Source organism: Pagrus pagrus, assembly GCF_965226575.1.
Source record: "Pagrus pagrus genome assembly, chromosome: 6".
In the NCBI taxonomy this organism is placed as follows: domain Eukaryota; kingdom Metazoa; phylum Chordata; class Actinopteri; order Spariformes; family Sparidae; genus Pagrus; species Pagrus pagrus.
Genome location: NC_140190.1, coordinates 22763986 through 22783033, shown reverse-complemented (window position 1 = coordinate 22783033; position 19048 = coordinate 22763986). Strand labels below are relative to the sequence as shown.

General features: G+C 38.6%; 1 protein-coding gene and 1 long non-coding RNA gene across 4 annotated transcripts in view; one reads left to right on the top strand and one right to left on the bottom strand.

The window, feature by feature from the left end:
• Positions 1-12571, bottom strand: part of fcho1 (FCH and mu domain containing endocytic adaptor 1) — a 65031-nt gene extending 52460 nt beyond the window's left edge. The window contains exon 1 of one of the 2 annotated variants that reach the window (XM_084355085.1): positions 12445-12571. The gene's annotated coding sequence lies outside the window, so the exon portion shown is untranslated. The remainder of the gene's footprint in view (positions 1-12444) is intronic. The other variant, XM_084355086.1, reaches the window with a different exon arrangement.
• A 175-nt stretch (positions 12572-12746) lies between these two features.
• On the top strand, positions 12747-19048 carry LOC311259122. Of its 2 annotated transcripts, XR_014622824.1 has the most exons (4): positions 12757-12793; positions 16028-16089; positions 17568-17672; positions 18421-19048. It is a non-coding gene; the product is annotated as an uncharacterized lncRNA (long non-coding RNA). The 2 variants fall into 2 exon arrangements; XR_014622823.1 differs by lacking the exon at positions 16028-16089 and having other exon boundaries at positions 12747-12793.

Below are 19048 nucleotides of genomic sequence, written 5' to 3'. Positions count from 1 at the left end.
TATTGACATTAAATCAATATATTGACAAGCTCTACAGAAACATACTTTAAAATGCACAAACTGAAGAGGAATGCCAAACTGTGAAGTGAGATTTCTGAAGGCCACCAGCTGGAAATTGCTGTCTGGGCAGATTTTCATGGCAAAAAAACCCATGCAGAGGGACATGATCCTGATCAAACCACCAGATGGTTATCAGGGGAGCAGAAAGAGGGGGCAGATAAAAACAGACGCACCGGGATGGTGAGGGGAGACAGAAGCCACTTGTTTTCTTCTTGTGACAACCTGGTGCACCATATTGAAACATACTGTAGATCTGAGCTGATTAGCTATTTGTTTTAATCCTCATGGTTTTGACACAGTACAATCCAGAAACACAAAGACAGAGAGGTGAGCAGTGGGACCCCATGTGGATAGCATCTACGGTGGGATGTATAGAAGTAGCTGACATCCAGCATTCTCCATCTGGTTCCAACTAAACGTTCAGCTGATATCAGCTCTGAGGCAAACAAAGCCCCAAGAAGAAGTGGGACACGCTGTGACCTTGATTCCTCTCAAGATCATTTTTTATTCAGAAATTAAATGCCTGCACAGACTTCGGTCTTGCTGTGTGTCCCCACATGCACATATGGTTAAACCACAGCAGCAAATATCAACCTATAAATACTAATACACACAGGAGACAGCTCAGAGCTTGGGAAACTTGACTTATGATCATTTTGAGTTGCTTTTGTGCAATGTTCTACGTGCCACAGTGTCTGCTATAAAAGACAGGAATTAAGGATGTAGTGTATATAGTAGTGGCTAATATATTATTCTCCGATGATGACAGTGAGAAAATGAAATTATATTAAATTTGAGCCTGCCTGTGACATATCCAAAAAGAAAAACAAACTAGATAGTCATAAAAAGTTGCAATTTTTGCAATTTTTTTGAATTGTTTACAAAAGTTGTACAAAGAGTGGAAAAATAAACTGATCAACCCTAAAACTTCAAGCTTGAGCCATCACAGATTTTGTTTCTTTCAAAATGAATAGATTATTGCTAGTGGGATATAGCCATGGTCTCCAAAGAAAAAGGCAACAAAGATGATTCAAGTGAATCAGGATTCTTAGAAAATCCGTCTGGTTGTCATTGCAGAAGTAAACAAGTACCAGTGGGGAACAAACTCCTACACAGAGCTCAACATCTGTAATAGTCTATCTCAATTTCCTAGCTTTTCTTATTAGCTTTTACTTTTCAAACAGTGAAGGTGCAGGTTATGTGAAAGAAAGGAGATGGTTGTTCCAAGATATATTCAAAAAGAAGCAGAGACCAAGATGTATTCAGTCAGTTTCTCAAGCAGTAAATCCAGGGGACCTTAAGCTGCTTTAGAAGATGAAAAACAAGAAAGTCTTCAGGCGTTCTCATACAGAGCAAGACGCAAGAAGGTATATCGCTTAAATACCTCAATATTAATCATTTTTTTCTTCATTGATCAATTAATGCATTTTAGCATTGTATCGAGAGAAAAAAAAATCAAAATTCTCTAATTTCATTCTAAATATGAATATTTTCTGGTTTCTTTACTCCTTTCATAGTAGGTGCTGGTAATGTGCCGAAACCTTGGTTGCCACCTGCCAATAAATTGTAAAAGAAGAAGTCGCAGTAACTGTTAGCTAAATAGCAAATGCAATTGTTCTTTTTGTACAGTTACACAAACTTTTTGTACAGTTACACAGCCTCTCTCTCCACCTCCCTACTCTCGTATTACAAGTGTTACTCATTTGACAAAAAAGACCAAATTAAAGATGAATCGGACGGTTTGCATCTTTTATTCAGAATTTCTGTATATATTGCGAAATATCGTTTTCCTGAATTGATTTATCCACGTTAATCGTCCAGTGAAAATCTGATATCAGTCCTAGTTGCAGTCCTATATGAGGATGGAATAATAAGCAGGAATAACAGTCCTAAATGCTGATAAGGGAGCTAAATGTTGCCAGCATGCTAACATGTTCACAATGACAGAACTAACATGCTGATGTTTAGCAGGTATAATGTTTACAGTGTTGACCTATTTAGTGTAGCATGTTAGCTTGCTAGCATTTGCTAATTAATATCAAAACAAAAAAGTACAGCTGAGGCTGATGGGAATGCCATTAGTGCTAATGGTATTTTGCAAATTAAATGTTTTATCTGATGATGGCCCTGAATTAAAAGTCAGAAGATCACCAAAGTTTTTATAATTCATCTTGAGGGGGGCATGAATCTGTACCAGATTTAATGGCAAATCCATCTAATAGTTGTTGAGATACAATTTTTTAGAAATCATACTTTCTGCAGTTATAAGCAGCCATTATACCTATTTCACCTATTTCCCCTTAAATGCAAGCATAAGTACTATTTATCCAAGTCTTGTAATCCTGTTTCTCTGCCAATCTGTTTACATTCAGTCATGCTTGACCAACCCTTGTTTTTTATGCTAGACAGGTCAAAGAGTCACACAAGCAGACAGACGAGCAGAGAGAGACGATGAGTGGCAGCACAGTCACACAGATAGTAAAGTTAATGAAGAAACACACAGTTTGAGGTGAGGGTAATATCGTCAACAGACAGACAGTGGGTCATTCAGAGAGAGAAGCCAATCAGCCTTATCAATAGAGACACACTAACCCCTTCTCCAGCTCTCTGCCATCCACACACTGCCTGACAACACACAGATGGCTGCAATGAAAAATTAGGACTTAGGAGAAGCAGATGGAAGGAGTAAAAGAAAGTGAAATACACAGACAAAAACTAGCCACAACCCATTTAATTTCTGGAGGAAATAAATGGTGCATCCTCTCCGCCCATACTAAGCATTTCTGGTTTTATTTGCTTTCCTCTTCCTTTTGCCAGAGATGGATCGATAAGCAGATGTCCCCCTGAAAGAAGGGGGGTATATCAACACAGTCTCCCACCTCCTCAATACCTCCACCTGCCTCTCTCCCTCCTCTGCGTGAGAGGAGAGATGAGAAAGGTTGAACAGGAATTCATAATTACTCCACATGTCGCCCGACCCAACACTGCCAGTAACAGCGCCGGAGAACAACTTCTACCTCTGTCTCAAAGAGCTAAATAAAAATGGAACTGGGTTAAATGTAATGACACAGCCGAGTGTGGAATAAAGACACTTCACTAACCTCTGAATGGGCACATTTGTCACAAGCTCAGGGAGCAAAGCAAGAGGGAGAACGAAAGTGACACAAAGGGATAGAGCAAAATAGAAAATATAGGACTATGAGGTGAAAAAAGAAAGGAGTGAGGAGTGAGTGGGTGGCCAGACTCCAAGATAAAACTAATACAGTCATATTGCAGAATCTGACAGGTAAACATAAACAAGCCTCCAAAACAGGTGAAGCACAAGATGAAAATATGAGACAAAAACTGAAGTGATATAGTGGCTGCGGGATGAGTAAGATTTTAAAAAGTGTTCCATAAAACATAGAGCAAAAGAGTCGAGGCCCGGTCTAAGAGAGTTACATTCAAACATACAAAAGATCTGATTAGTACAGTCTATATTTTTTTGTTTTCTTTTGTGAAAAATGGTTAGCTAGTCCAGCTTACAAACTTAGGGGGCCCATTTGTGTTGAAACAGTTACTTGATTACTGATTGATAAATGTGCAGTATGTAAGAACTGGCCACCTGTCCAATTCATACTCTAACAGGGGGCAGCATATCACGAGAGTCATTAGCTGGTTAGCTTGGTTAGCCCTGCATCTAGTGTTCCAGACCACAGGAGTGTTGTACACCAGTAGCACAGGAATGACAGGGACGAGCTGGGGCTAGCTAGTCAGCATGCTAACTTCAGTATCTCTGCAACACAATACATATACATCATAATGTCTAATCGGTTATTTCTTCACATTCTGTTGATAATTTGAGATAATTTTGGATTTTTTTTAACTAAAATTCTTCAGCCAAACAAGTGTGCACACGGTGCAGCGTTAAAGGTCCAGTGTGTAGGATTTAGGGGGATCTATTGGCAGAAATGGAAAAAAAAACTATTTTCTAGTGAATTATCACCTGACACTAAGTTTTGTTCACTAAAAATGATATATCTACAGAGGGAGCGGGTCCTCTTTCACAGAGTCCTCTTTCATGTTGCTCGTCTTCGGAAATGGACAAAGCAAACCAGGCGAGAGGTGTTCAGTTGACCACTAAATCCTACACTGGACCCTAAAGCTAAATGCTAACATCAGCAACATAAGTCAATTAATCACATCATTACTATTTGAGAGACCAAAGAAAGCTCTCAGCAGTCTGAATTTCTAAAATGCAGGTGTGAGGCACTAAGAGAGGTAGGACAAGGACAAACAGACTGAATTTATGGAGCAGCTGGAGCCTTAAAGAGAACTCCACCGCACTGCAGATCAACTATTCTGTCCTTCAGTATTAGCTTTGAACCTGATTTGGCGAAGCGTGGAGGAGAGATCATTTTGTGTCAGGCCTAATTTCCCCTTCACCGCCACCAACAGTCTTCTGCACTTTCTCTGCCACATGTACCAGCATGAGATGACTCACTGCTGTGGCTGGCTATTTAGAGCAAGACTGTGGATGTTTGGTACTTCCTTTCATGAATATAAAACCAATGTGGGTTTATACGATCAGCCAAGCTCCACTGTAAGCTTTCAGTACATCTGTACTGATGGCATTCAATTGAGTTTCTCTTTCCATTAGTCAGAAAAAGGAGCATAACAAATTGCTTATAACTGTACACATGTTGACTTTCATTCAAAATGTTCTCTCTTTCAACGACTAAATTCACCTGTCTGCATCATCACCGCTGCCTTGCATCACAACACAAACTCCAGGGGGCTCCGTAGTGGGGAAACGCTTGACCTTTAAATACAACATATGGTGAACCACAAAGGTCAAATAACAATGATTCGAAGCTTTCAATGGATCTCACGGTCTTCTTTCAGTCAATGGAGCTGGCTCAGGAGTCATCACATGACCTCAATCTGAACTTCCGTTCACATGATAGCAAGTTGTCGTATACAAGGCAGAGCACAAAGCCCTCTGAAAATAAATCAAAACATTTTTTTATGGCTTTACTAATTATGTTTATTTGTAATTAATTTGCAGATAATTTTCTTTGCAGATTTTAATTTGTAGAAATAATGTAAATAAAAAAAATGCCCACTATAACATCCAGGAGCAAAAAGTGTCATCCTTAACATTTTATGATCAGCAATTATTCAGTTTACTATCATATATGACCAAAAGTTGCTGATGAATTTTCTGTTGACTGACTGATCGATAAGTTGATTGCTCTTTTTGGCTCTTCAACTATTGATCAATCACTCAACTCAAGTCATTTATCAGGCACAAAGGCCAAACATTCTCTGTTCCAGCTTCTCAGATGTGAGAATTTGTTGCTTTTCTCTGTTTTGTTTCACTATAAAGTGAATATCTTTGTGTTTTGGACTGTTTGTCTGCAATTTGACTCTAGAAAGAACATTTTAATTGTTTTCCAGTATCTTAAAAACAAAACAGACTAATTGATTCATCGAAAAAGCTGCATAAGTCAGTTAATAAACTTACGTATGAAGCTAAAATATAGATCATCAGACCCTGTTCTTACTTGAGTCATTGAGACTATTGTGAAGACAAGTTGTTTGCTACACTTAACAGCAACAACTTCACAGCCTACGAAGCCAAATGCATCGACAAAAGCACTTGAAAGCACACTAAAACCAGAGCCTACACTTAACCATGACACACTGAAACCAACAATCACATCAGCGCCAACTTGATGATAGAATTACACCCTGTATTTAATGACTAAAGCAGCCTCAAAACACTGCACAGACCGATTCTCTTCAAGTGATAAACATGCTGCTTGGTGAACATGTGCCCGAGCCTTCAGTGACTGAGACCGAAACCAGAGAAACAGTGAGGCAGCAAACACAATAAACAGGAGGCAGTGAGAGAGCGAGAGAAGCAGAGTGATAAACACAACCCAGGCCGTCAGCTCCCCATTGTCCTGGCCTGAATGTGCTTTTGTCACTGCAGCATACAGCCACACAGTCCAGGCCAGTCTATGACAACGTGCCAGGCGGGCATCACTTCCAGGCCCTGGCATGACCAGCGGTGTGAGAGTAGAGTGAACAACATGACAGCAAACACGTCGACATCCACACACAGCTCAAGATGAGAAGTACAGCTGTGAAATATGACAGAGTAACACTGCTGGTTATTGTGCTCAGATTATATTCTACAATATTTTTAGCTACCCATCAAGAAGATATGAGTTTTTATAATTTCTGCAGGCACTTGCTTGGCAAGCTATATACAGTATACCTAATATTTGTCATTGATTCAGATCCAACTGTAAACAAAGATGTTGCCTTATATTTTTCTATTTTTCTGTGATGAAAAAATTATTTTACTCTGAAGTCATTGCCAAGTCTGCTCTGGTATTAAGCCAACTAACAACACAATTCGTCTAGCAACTAACAGTTAGTTGCTTGTTTTGTCTGACCAACAGTCTAAAACCCCAAAATATTACATTCAACTGATGTGAAACAGAGAAAAGCAGCAAATCCTCATGTTTGAGGAGCTGCTACAGGCAGAGTTTTGGCATTTTTGCTCAAATAAATAACTTAATTGGTTATCAAAAGTGTTGCAGATTTCTGTTGATGACTGCTGACAACCAGCACTACTCACCTGATATCTATGATAATACAAAGATAAAAGATCCGACAGCGTGTAACACAAACCAAAAAAGAAGCTAATAGTTGTTTTCTTAATTCATTGATGTATTTTCAAAATATTCTGGAGCACAGGCTGAAATATTCCAAATTCTTGTTCTGTCTAACAATCACCCAAAACCAGAAGATATTCAATTAACAATGATAAATTAAAAAAGGCAGCAATCCTCAGCTTGAGAAGCTGCAACCAGCCAATGTCTGATACTTCTGCGTGATAAATAACTTGCTAAATAACTTAATCTATTATTTAATTGTTTTATTAATTTTCAGCCGATTGATTAACTGTCTAATTGTTTCAGCTTTGGTTATCTCATATCTGTTCTGTGAATAATGAAAAGGAAAAAGATGAAGCAGCATTTTAAAACAAGCTATTATGAACATCATTATGCAGTCCAACAGTAAATACAGCTTACGTCATTAAATTCGAAGTTCCCCTCCGCAGGGCTGATTCCTTTTTAACTCTGAGGTAATAAAAGTAATCTTAAATTGAAATCACCCTCCATGCTCCTGTTTAGCAAGTCAACAAAATCTTTTACTTGATCATTCACCTCGCCTTATAACATAGCAGAAGATGAACCAGTAACCCAGAAATAGATCCAGGACCAGAGCCAGGGTCCTCCATCCTGCCCCAGGACCCTTCCATCTGCCGTGAGGAGACCTTGGCTGGGCTCAATCACAACCTCAGGCACGGGTCATGGTTTTACAAAGGGGACTTGTACAAGATTTCACAGCAGGGTGTCACAGGTTGTCACCTCAACTTTTAGACGTGCAATCATAACATTACAAAATTTATGATGACAGAAATGCATTGCACTGTAAACAAAGAGGTCTGAATTGAAAGTGCAAAGAATTTTGTTTATGTATTCATTACGTAACAGATCAGCTGTACCATTTCCTGCCTCATGTTTCCTGCCTCTGGGTTCTGCCCTGCTTGGCAAAGACGAGGTAAGGCCTTGCAGCACTCTAGCCTACATATGAGAGGCTTCACATGTATAATTAATATTTGTCATTGGCACCATACAATGTGTTGTAGGAGAGCCAATAGGGAAGGAGGGAGGCAGGATCACAATAAGTAAAAGTAAGCAGATCCTTTGGGTCAAGGAGAGCGAAAGAGGAGTCATCAGGTATGATGAAGAGTCTAGCTTAACTATGCATGGCTGAAATAAGCGTGTGCACATGAGCGGTGTTGCTTGTTTGAATATTCAAGTTAAAGGACTGCTGCTCAGCAGGTTGTTGTCAGATAAAGCGTTGGCTCTGCACAGACATCTCGTGCAATCAAATATAAATGCAAAAGAGGCAGCTCTTATTCAACTGCTTCTTTCTTTTCTGCTCACCTCACCCATTATTTTCTGTCAACCTCCATTGCTGATGTCTGCAGAGGAAAAAAGCACCAGGCTTTATATAAGAGTTTGGGGTTAAGTAATTGGTCGTGTGCTGCATGGCTGTGAGGAGACAGCCAGTCAAAAATGCTTGAAGGGGCACTTTTTCGAATCACCTGTGGCCAGCCTCCTCACTTTTTGTGACCGCCTAAATGAGAACCTGTAACTACATATCTAAGTTGGAGTGATACCAAAGTGTGCCTTATCATTGTTTCAGACAGCACTTCTATTCATTGTGCTGTAAAAGCACCAATATTTTCACAGAAAACAACTACATTTTATCATCTGACCAGCACAAAAACAAAAAGTACCAGTGAATCAAAATATAAATATCCAAATAACAGTCAGTCTGAAACTGTAACACTGGCCACTGTGGGTTTAGGGAAATCATGGGATTTAAAGTCAAAATAACTTTGCATAACTTTGTATGTTACCACTAGCATCTCAATATATCCAAGCTTGAAACCGGATGTTAAAGTGCTTGTGCAGACAGAGCAAACCCTCTCCCTGTTGAAAATTTTACCACCGATGTCTTGGTGCTACTGCGAATCCAGTAAACATGTCACACAGTGTGGGATCACTGTTGAGATATTAGTAGAACGATGCAGTATGTTACCATGCAATATTCATCATAATCTTTGGTATAGTGACAGTGCTACCATCTAGCCTAGAGCTCACTCACTGTGCCAACATGATGTCAAAGCTTTCCATACTGTCTCAAAGACATATTAGATCTTCACATTTAATATTCAGTGTTAGATTTTAGGTTTCTGGTGCACTTGTCCACCAAGACATTGACGACTTTAACAAAAGCTAAGATTCATGTATTAGCAGCATCACAAGCAGCCTTGTAAGTACAAGTCAGTAATGGATAGTTTAACAAGACTGGGACCCTTTAGCTATGCTAGTGGTTCTGTAAGTCCAAAGACAAAAAGAAGACCACAAATATTCACAGATGTTTACAACAGTTTTTATAGTCATCCATCAAATAGTTGTTGAGAAATTTCAATCAGAACTGCTAATGTCAACCTCATAACTGTGTAAGAGGAAAGATCACGGTATCACCAAAGTCATGAGGCTTCATCCTCTGGATACCATGACTGTCTATAGACAATTTATAAATTAAAATAAAATATATATTAAATAAATTAAAATTTAAATACCCAGCCCTGTCTTACAGGTGATCATAATGTCAAGAATTTGGTTTTAAAATATTAATTATTGACTTGTGTGCATTAAGACATAATAGAATCACAATGCATTTAAAAATTGATTTTTCCCTACTCCTAGTGGGTAAAAAAAGTCTGTATCTCAGCAGCATGAAGGTATAATCAATAAAACAAACCCTAGAAATCACACAATTAGAATATACTATCTTTATTCAGGCCAGTATGCATGTCCTTATCTGTAGAGATCCAATTTGTGTTCAACAGTAAATATAATCCTACCTATATATACAGTACATAACTGGTGAGACTAGAAAACAGCCTTTGGTCAGTGATCGTCAAGAACAACCCAGCGCCGACTGACTTGCCAAGATTGTGAACTGAGGAGAGGTGAGAAAACACAACTGTTCCCAACACTGTTGCGCTTTTTTAAAATTTAATGATAGTGAAACCCCCTCTCTTCACTGTGTTTCCTTTCACTCCATCCCACTCACCCTGACGAGAACGGTCCTTCTCCTGTTGAAGTCAAGGCACCAGGGAGTGTGTTGTTTACTTCTTTGATATCAAAAGACCTAGCTGCATTCAACTCTCAACCCTTGACATTTGCCTTCAGACGCAGAAAGAGAAAAACAAAGCTGGCTGGTAGACAGTCCACTGTAGCAAAAGAAGACAGCTGTGCTGCAGTGTGGAGATGCAAACACTGTGGCTGATGCTAAAGCTGCCTGTAAATTAAACATCTTTCAGGCAGTTACAGGGGAATTCCAGTCTGGTTGCTTTGGTTGACGTGCACCTCCTAAAAGTGATGCAATGAAGCAAAGTGCCTACCCGAAAGCCTCAACTCACCATAAGGCTAAGTACTACTATGACTTTTGAAGATATTTTACCTAATGATGGTAGAATTATACTCCTGGTGGACACATTTTAATTTGAAAGGAACTCTACATTTAGCGTTGTTATTACATTTGATAGCATACAGCAGAGAGTAACAGGAAATGTGACAAGCAAACAGTCCCTAACCAAATTCAAATTAGGGTTGTTGTGGTAGACAAGTAAGCCACTGAGAAAACCCCAATACGTATTTTACCATAAAGGTTGTAATGTTTGCAAACATTAGTGATATCTGAAAACATTAACATTAACTACTTCAGTTATTAGTCATATTAAAAGACCTACAAGTCAATTTTAACAGACTGTATCTTTTAAGTTGTGAAACAAAAGGAGCTTGTCTGGTAAATTAGGATCCTTCCTGTAATGTTATTGCATTACATTAAGACACTTTTGTAGTGCTGTCAATTCAGAAATCTACAGTTGGATACTACACATCATATTATGGTAATTTCTTACCAAAAGCTCTGCTTAATCCGATCCTCCTAAGTAGAGGTTTGTTGCATCTGGAGTGTCTCCAAGTCGGGTTCCATTATCCAACAGAGGCAAACAAAATACTTGCCATACCTCTAAGAATTCACATAGGATATCTAGGACAGACCTGTTCATATTTGCAGGCATGAACAGCTTTCTCTCCAGCTAACCTAGAAACCCCATAATGGCTGTCTGATCTGTGATGTCCGGGAGTAAACCCAGAACTGGTTCTGAATCAGTTTGTGGACTTGTTGAGTTAGCCTGAGTGTTACATCTGCATGGCTGATTACTGCCAATTTCAGCATGCCACAGATGTATCATCATATCATGACATACTATATGTTGGATAATACACAACAAAAAATTTCAGTTCAGTAGAGCTGCAACGACTCATCGAGTAGTTAACTGAAAGAAAATTGAACGCAAACAATTTTGATAATTAAGTTGTTTTAGTCTTTATTCAAGCAAAAATTATGAACATTTGCAGATATCAGCTTCTTAAATATATGGATTTGCTGCTTTTCTTTGTTATATCTGATAGTAGGTAAGAGTTTGGGGAGTTTGGACTGAGCTGCAATAATTAGTCAATCAAAAAACAATTGAATCACCAGCTATTTTTGATAGTAAATATTCGATAATTTCCGTCATTTTTTAAGCAGAATTGAAATCCTTTGCTGCTTCTTGCTTCTTAAATGTAAGACTTTGCTGCTAATCAATAATGAACATTTGAATGGCACTCAGTAGAATTCATACCTCTGCCAAGGCACAACAATCAAGAATAATCCAATATCAAATAAAACATATTTAAATCCGCTAGATGCAGTCACAGATACCGGCCACCTTAATACACCACATTTTTTTCATCAGGATGTTAAAGAAAGTGAGATCTGGCTCCGCCCCTTTATCCAGACCTGCACCAAAAGTTAATGGGGTCTAATCTGAGCTGAGACCCATCATCCATCCTCAAAGTTTTGTGGAAATCCATTCAGTAGTTTTTGGGTGATCCTGCTGATAAACCAACTAGCCAACCAACAAATGGACAAAGGCGAAAACACAACCTCCTTGACAGAGGTCACAGTCGTTAATTGATATATTTAAAACACTGCTAAGTTTTTGTCAGCTGTAAAATATCCACTGAATACATATTTTGGTCACAATTCTAGTAAGTATATATATCAGTATAGATATATATAGTATAGTTGTAGTATAGATATCATCATCAAAAATCCTGTAGGTCTCAAAGTCATAGGTTCACATGATTGTACAAACTTGTCTGAATCCTGACCACAACAGACAACCTGTAACCAGTGAAATTCAGTGATATCCATTTCAAATGACAAGCCCACTGACAGCCTAAAAATGACTCTAGGTTAGCATCAGATGGCAGAAATATCCTCTGGCTGGGAGCCAGTGTCAGCTGGATTTATGTCAGTAGGACTTATATCAAAATTCAGTTCAAAACAACCCTGCCCCACCTTGGCAGATGATGCTAATACTCCTTCTACTGAAACATATTTTTGGTTTGTCGGAGTGAAGTTTAGATTCTGGATTCACATTATACATTAAGCTGACACAATTCAATGTCTGCCGTAAGTTTCTCCTTCAATGTTAGCTAAATGGCCCTCCGTTCATATGTCAAACAAACCTGTCTACTAGTGCTGCCAGTTTCAATTCAACAATGTCACAGCCATGCATGACCAACTCGATATTTGTAATAGCGTAGCATTAGCTCAGTCTTTCGAGACAATTTCTGAATTATATTTATATCAGAGAAGGAGGTAAAAGGAGTAGGAATAATGTATTACCTGTATAGACTTTTCCAGCAGCGGTTATAGTACATTTTCCATCCCCGGTCTTTCGGCAGCCACGGTCCCGCACTTGTGTGCACCCTGAGCGGTTTGATCATAGTAGTAGAAATTCACCAGACACTTTCCAGTGTGCGCGAGAGCTCCCGCCCAGCCCGACGCTGATTGGCTACTCTGTCCGTCAGTCAGAGAGAAACGTGTAGTAGGCATAGCAACCACAAAAAGGTGGGTCTTAGAGTGTATACTAGCAGCCCATTGGGTATTTGTTTCCAGGGTAACACCCACCAAATACAGAACGCATAAACGAGACCTGAAGGACGTGGCTCTCTCTGACAAGATCACACAAAGGGTTAGTAAAGTTCAGTCTTTAGTAACCTCTGTAACACACTGTACTGTAGAATTAATGATAGTACGAGAAGAGTTGGGAGTTTTGGACTGAGCTGCAATTACTGAATCAAACAAAAAACTAATCACCAACTATTTTTGATAATCAATTTTGGATAATTTCAGTCATTTTTCAAGCAAAATTGTCAATTATTTGCAGCTTCTGGTTTCTTAAATAGAGGAATGTGTGTGTATTTTTGCCATTTATGACAGTAAATGAATAATCCTTTTATTCTGGACTGCTGGCTGGACATGAGAAGCAATGTCATTTAGGGATCTTGGAAATTTTGATGAGCATTTTTCACAAATGTTTCACCTTTCATAGCGTTGAAGATTAATCGATTTATTTTGTAAATGATCTGTAGCTTAATTGATGATGAAATCTTGAATGGCACTCAATAGAGGGCATACTTCTGCCAAGGCCCAACAGTAATTCAAAAACGAATAATTCAATATCAAATAAAACATATTTAAAGCCACTAGATAAAGTCACAGATACCAGCCACCTTAATAAACTAGATCTTTTTCATCAGGATCAATGCATTAGTCCCTAAGAGATGAACAAAAATGTCGAAATCTCACAATTTGACAATGTTAAATAAAGTTAGATGTGGATGCCTCCCTTTATACAGCTTTCTCCTTTTCATTTTAACTTCACACTGACAGTATGCATAGGTAGCCTATATTATGTAGGCTACCATCTTATTCCAGCTCCTCATTGAAGTTTTATCCGTTTTTTGTTTTCCCTGAAACTTTTCTCAAATTGTTAGTTTAGTTGTTTTATTCAGACACTAAAAAACTAGGCGTGGGCTGCAAAATACCTTGAACTGTATACCATACATGATAGACAGATAAACACTGAAGTTGCTGGTTTGAGAGCCTGACTTAGAGACTTTCATAAACGAGGGGCCCTCATTGCAAAAGCCTGTTCACCTTTTGCAACTAGGCAGGGCTTTAGAATCGACATCTGCTACAATCTTTAACAAATAAATTAATATACAGTACATCTTGAACTTATTTAAATTCCAGACTCGAGGTTTTGTATGGCTGCAACATCCCATCAAACTGAAATATTAAACATGTCTTGTGCTTCATTCTACATTTCCCTGAATTATAGCCTGGTTCATTGAGGTTTTAGAGGTTTAAAAGGCAGCATCAGGAGAAGCCAGGTAGTGAAGAATAGAGAAAACACACACAATGAAATGATTCCTCCTAAATCAGTGCTCATCAATCATATTGACTTTTGCATGACCATGCAGTCAGGCCTCTTGGGACACTTAATAGACCCTGTTTACCACCAATACAGAAAGACATGCATACATAGGACCTTTTGCATATAGTCACAACAGTTGTAAAGTAAAAACCACAACACGATCGCTTTGTTAAATTGTTTTGTGTCTTTGGGTTAGACATGTCCTTCAGTCACTTTTACAGCTTCTTGTTTACCATTGTGATAACCTTAAAACTTATAAAACACAGCTGCAGCATGGATCTCACTTTCTATAGTAAAGCTAATAATTTGTTTAGGTTGACAGCGAATTATATTTTGTCTGGCAAAGAAATATGCATCATCCTCACTGGCTTAAGAAATATATAGATGGACAGTTGTGCACAAGCAGAAAGCAGTGAATAAGCATTGATTTGTATACAACTTACACAGTGAAATCTACATTTAAATGCTGTTATATAACTGTTATGTATAATTTAGAGCTCTAATAAAAAATATACTGTACTTGGAATTATGGACCCTTTTTTGACCTGCAAATCATCAGATTTATGCATGAGAGAGAAGAATAATGTTACAGCATGTCCATCATTCCAGCACAGTTGGTGACTGGCAGAAAAATATGTACCTCATTTCAGCCACCTTATCATAATCAGATAAGCTGGTTGAAATGCTGACAGTAGTAGGTCTGTGGAAGGCAATGACAGCAGCACTGGTGAGGTGAGCATGTTGATTGACAGTAAGGAGGTGAAGCAGTCCTCTCCATCACTTCTTCACTGAGTCTCGTTACATGCATATGGTGCAGTTAATGTTTGCTCTGAGATGTAAAGCTCCAGCAAATAGGCGCGTCATCACCTGGCATTTACAGTTCAGTCTGTGCTCAGTTTCTCCTAAATGACTCAGAACACTGAAAAAGGCTGCATCTCCCCTTATAGCCCTGCTGCAGATCTATTAGACGGATTTTTAGCAACTCTAAGTGCTGTGCTTCACAGACGGAGCCCTCATATAATGACTTTGTAACAGGAAAAAAAATGAAGATTGATTTTGGGTCAGAGCAAGGAAATAGGTTAGAAAATTGGAAAAAAGTTCAATTTATTTTACCATCCATGCAACCACAAGTACTGTACTTTCATAGAGCATCAACACTGTATAAAGACTAGATTATAAAGGTATACTAGCAAATAAAGGCAATCCTCTTAAACTGGTAATTTGTATGTTATGTTATGTTGAATAAAAGGTAGGATTTAGGGGCAGAAATTCAATATAATGTTCCTTATTATGTTGTCATTGGTGTGTAATCACCTGAAAATAAGAATCATGGTGTTCTCAATACTTGAGAATGAGCCTCTTATGTCTATAGAGGGAGCAAGACTTCTTTCACGGAGTCCGCCATGCATGTTGCACTGCACATGTCTCCACTGTAGCCCAGAAGAGACAAACAAAAGAAGAATAAGTAGAGGCAGCTTCAATGACCAAAAAACAATTAAGTTTAATGTAATTAGGAACCTATCACAGACCCTATTGGAATTTCTAGGATTATCATTCTTTGTCCAGATCAATCACATTTTTGAGCAGCTAAACATACTTGAAAACTCACAAAACTTGCACGACATGAAAATCGACGTTCTTGATGGTTTTTGGCGATTGGTGAGGCAAAATGGCTGACCAGCACCCCCTAAAGAGCAGCCTCCACTAGAAATTTGACTTAGATGTACAACATTCTGTACTACAAAAAAGCACCTCATTTTTTTCACATTTATTTGCATTCATAGGTGTTGTACTTTAATGAGTACCTCCTAGAGATTTGACCTGATCAACTTCATTAAGTTGTTTTAACTTGGCTGTACCTGGTCAAGTTTCCCTTAATGTTTTGGCCTGAACACATTTACAACAATCAGTTAGAGTCATTGTGCCCCCTAGTTGCAACAGGAAATTACATGTTTTACACAATGATGCACTCCTCATTCATTGCAGGATTACCGGATCAACCTCAAACTTGGTCAGAAAACCCTTAAGACCTTCATGATGCTGTATTGGTAAGATTGTGACTTTTGATCGAATGGTCTCCATGTGGCGGTGCGGCAAATTTGATGTCTTGCCATGAAACAAGAAGTTGTTGTAACTCGACTGTATATAGTCAAATCTCCTCCAAACTTCACACGCTTGATAACAATCTTAGACTGGAAACATTTAGCCTACATAGAGCCAATACAGTCATATAGCCACAGCCAATAGAGTGGTGTAGGGATGACGTAGTTTTGGAGGCCAACCTGACAGTATCACCCTCAAGCCGAATTGGATTTTGGAATATCACCGAAAATAAGCTCTGTGGCAAACAGTTTATTATATTGACAGGTTTTGTTTGGCACAATTATCTTCACACATGAACATCACTTTTGTGATTTTCAAAGCGAAAATTAAATCTCTAGAAGTAAAAAGCTAATGTACATGTAATGTACATGTAATGTGGCATTTTATGTCATAGAACAATATGAGTGGATATCTTAAGCCTGTAGTAACCACCGACCTTATGTCAGCCATTTAACAAAAACCCAATTCAAAAACCTCATAGACTTTGAAACAAGGGAAAGGGGAAGTGCAAAAATGCTAACCGATTTCCAGGTTTACACCACTCTATAATCGGTAATTCTTTATAATTTGTGAGATTTATAAATGTGGATGCTTTCTATCAGAAGTAGATGCAACTGGTTTCTTGGTTGACTCTGAGCATCCTGCCACAAGCACAGTTGTTGTTATGACTCACTGCTTCAGCTCCTCATGTCCTTTCAGGTGCTCTTAAACATCAAAGACTTGAGCAGTGAGAGGCCTCTGCTGGAGGTGTTGATGCTCGATGAGATGCTCAGTGATGCAATATTAAAATCAAGACATGGTGCAGCAGAGCATCATGTGGAAAAGCACAGCACAAGGTTATAGTTAGTGTGCATTTCCTGTCTAGAAACTGAGATGGTAAGATTATCACCTCCACCCTCAGACTTACATCGAGCCACAGCCAGGAAGAGAAGATTTACCACAAAGTCATGTGGTAACATATGTCATCTAAGATATCAGTGAGGGTTAGAATAAATTTGAGACATAAAGAAAATGAGATTAAGATCATGTCGAGTATTTCTCATCCATATGTTGAGCAAAAGAAGACATACAGGATGGTGACCTAAATGATGTATAGTTATACACAAACTCCATCTTTCTGTAAACAGTCTGGCTGGCAGGGTCCCTCACTTCCATCTGCAAACACAAGTGAAACGGAGGATAATCTTTTGAGCCTTTAATCCCTGGTAAAAAATCTTCCCAATAAAACAAAATGAGCTGTCGAATTTAATTATGTATCATCAGTCCCTGCCACCTGTTGGTGTTCCTATTATTATCCTGCCTCAGACACCAGCCGATTCGCTCTCATTTGTCTCCCTCTAAAGGTCCTTTCTGATCATGTTTCATTCATCACATCAGTATGCTGTAGACTAATATATTGTGACAGGCTTTTTCTGTATTTCAGACAGACTTTGCAGATGCCAGACGAAGGGCTTTCCCTGTTGAAGTCTGCCTGACCAGAACAGTCTGACTCTGACTGCCTAAGGGGAGAAACTACAGGATCGACAGGGTGACATTTTTAACTAAGAGATATCACCATGAAACTTCCCGTGTAAAGTTCCATAGTTATTTTATAACAAGCTTTCTGAAATTCTATGATTAAATATGCACATAAGGCATTATCTACTTAAAAGCGCAGTAATATGCATACATCTGGAAATCTAAACATTAGATCAAGCCAGGTTCAAAATTCTTAGTTAATTTCATTGACAGAGGGCATTTTGGGTTTCTCTTTTATCAATCCATAAATCATAAAATACTGTCTACAGACATGATAATAATAATACAAAACTTGATATGGTTTGTGGAATGTAAGTAGATTTAGTACTATAATATTATACTCAAGTTCAATTTTGAGGTATTTGTATTCATTACATTTAATCAGTAACACCACACGACAGACACCACAAAAACCCAGAAAACACATAATCAGAAATTATTGGACCATGACACAAATTATATATGAACAAATGAGCATATATGAGCATATGTAAGTGCTTCTGAAATGAAGATCTCTGGCTCATGTAATCAGAAAAAAAGCTAATTTTGAGTAAAAACGCCCCACAAAGACAATTATTTTTTTGTATCACAGGTTTCCTGATATTTTATGTTAAAATACACAATTGAGGATATCTCAATAAATATCAATATATATCAATATATATATAATTATGCATTAGTTTTCAGAAATATCCAGAACAAAAATCTGAACTAAAATGATCACCTTAATGTGTATTTTGGACATTTTCTTTCCACAGATGTCGAGGGCAGAACGTATCTCCTGAATGAGGCCCAGTGTGTACACCCACATGCTCTGAATCACCTCTCCCCCTGTGAGTCTCCATGTTTCTGTCTCTCATCGAGCTCTTTCAGATCAGCTTAACTCCTGCTCGAACAGGCTGGCTGATGAAAGCTGCCAAGGCTGAAGATGGCCTCCACTGCTCACAAAGCACGGACTCGTTGCTGGATCGAGAAGAAGAAGCTGACTTTCCCCTCAGCGGTCCTCTCACCTCCCCAGGAGATCCAGTATTTACGACATCCATCTGTGATAATAAGTGCTTTGTGCCTCGTGTTGGTGCTGTTACTGCCTTTTGCTGACTGTCCCTCTGTGGGCTTGTTGGCCTGTTGGGATGCCACTGCTCATGTCTGTGAACCATCAGGGACAAATGATGGAGGGGAAGTCACAGCACCTTCCTTTGTTAACCTATTGACACCCACATAAGGACCTTTCTTTTCCTTCCCTTTTTAGCATGCCTGTTTCTTTTTTTCTCTTTTTCTTTTTCCTGTTTTGCCATATAAAAATGTAATTTTTACATTATTATTAAGTGTTACACCCTCCTTCAGCTAATTGTAAATGTCACTCAATAAAGCATATATACACTACTA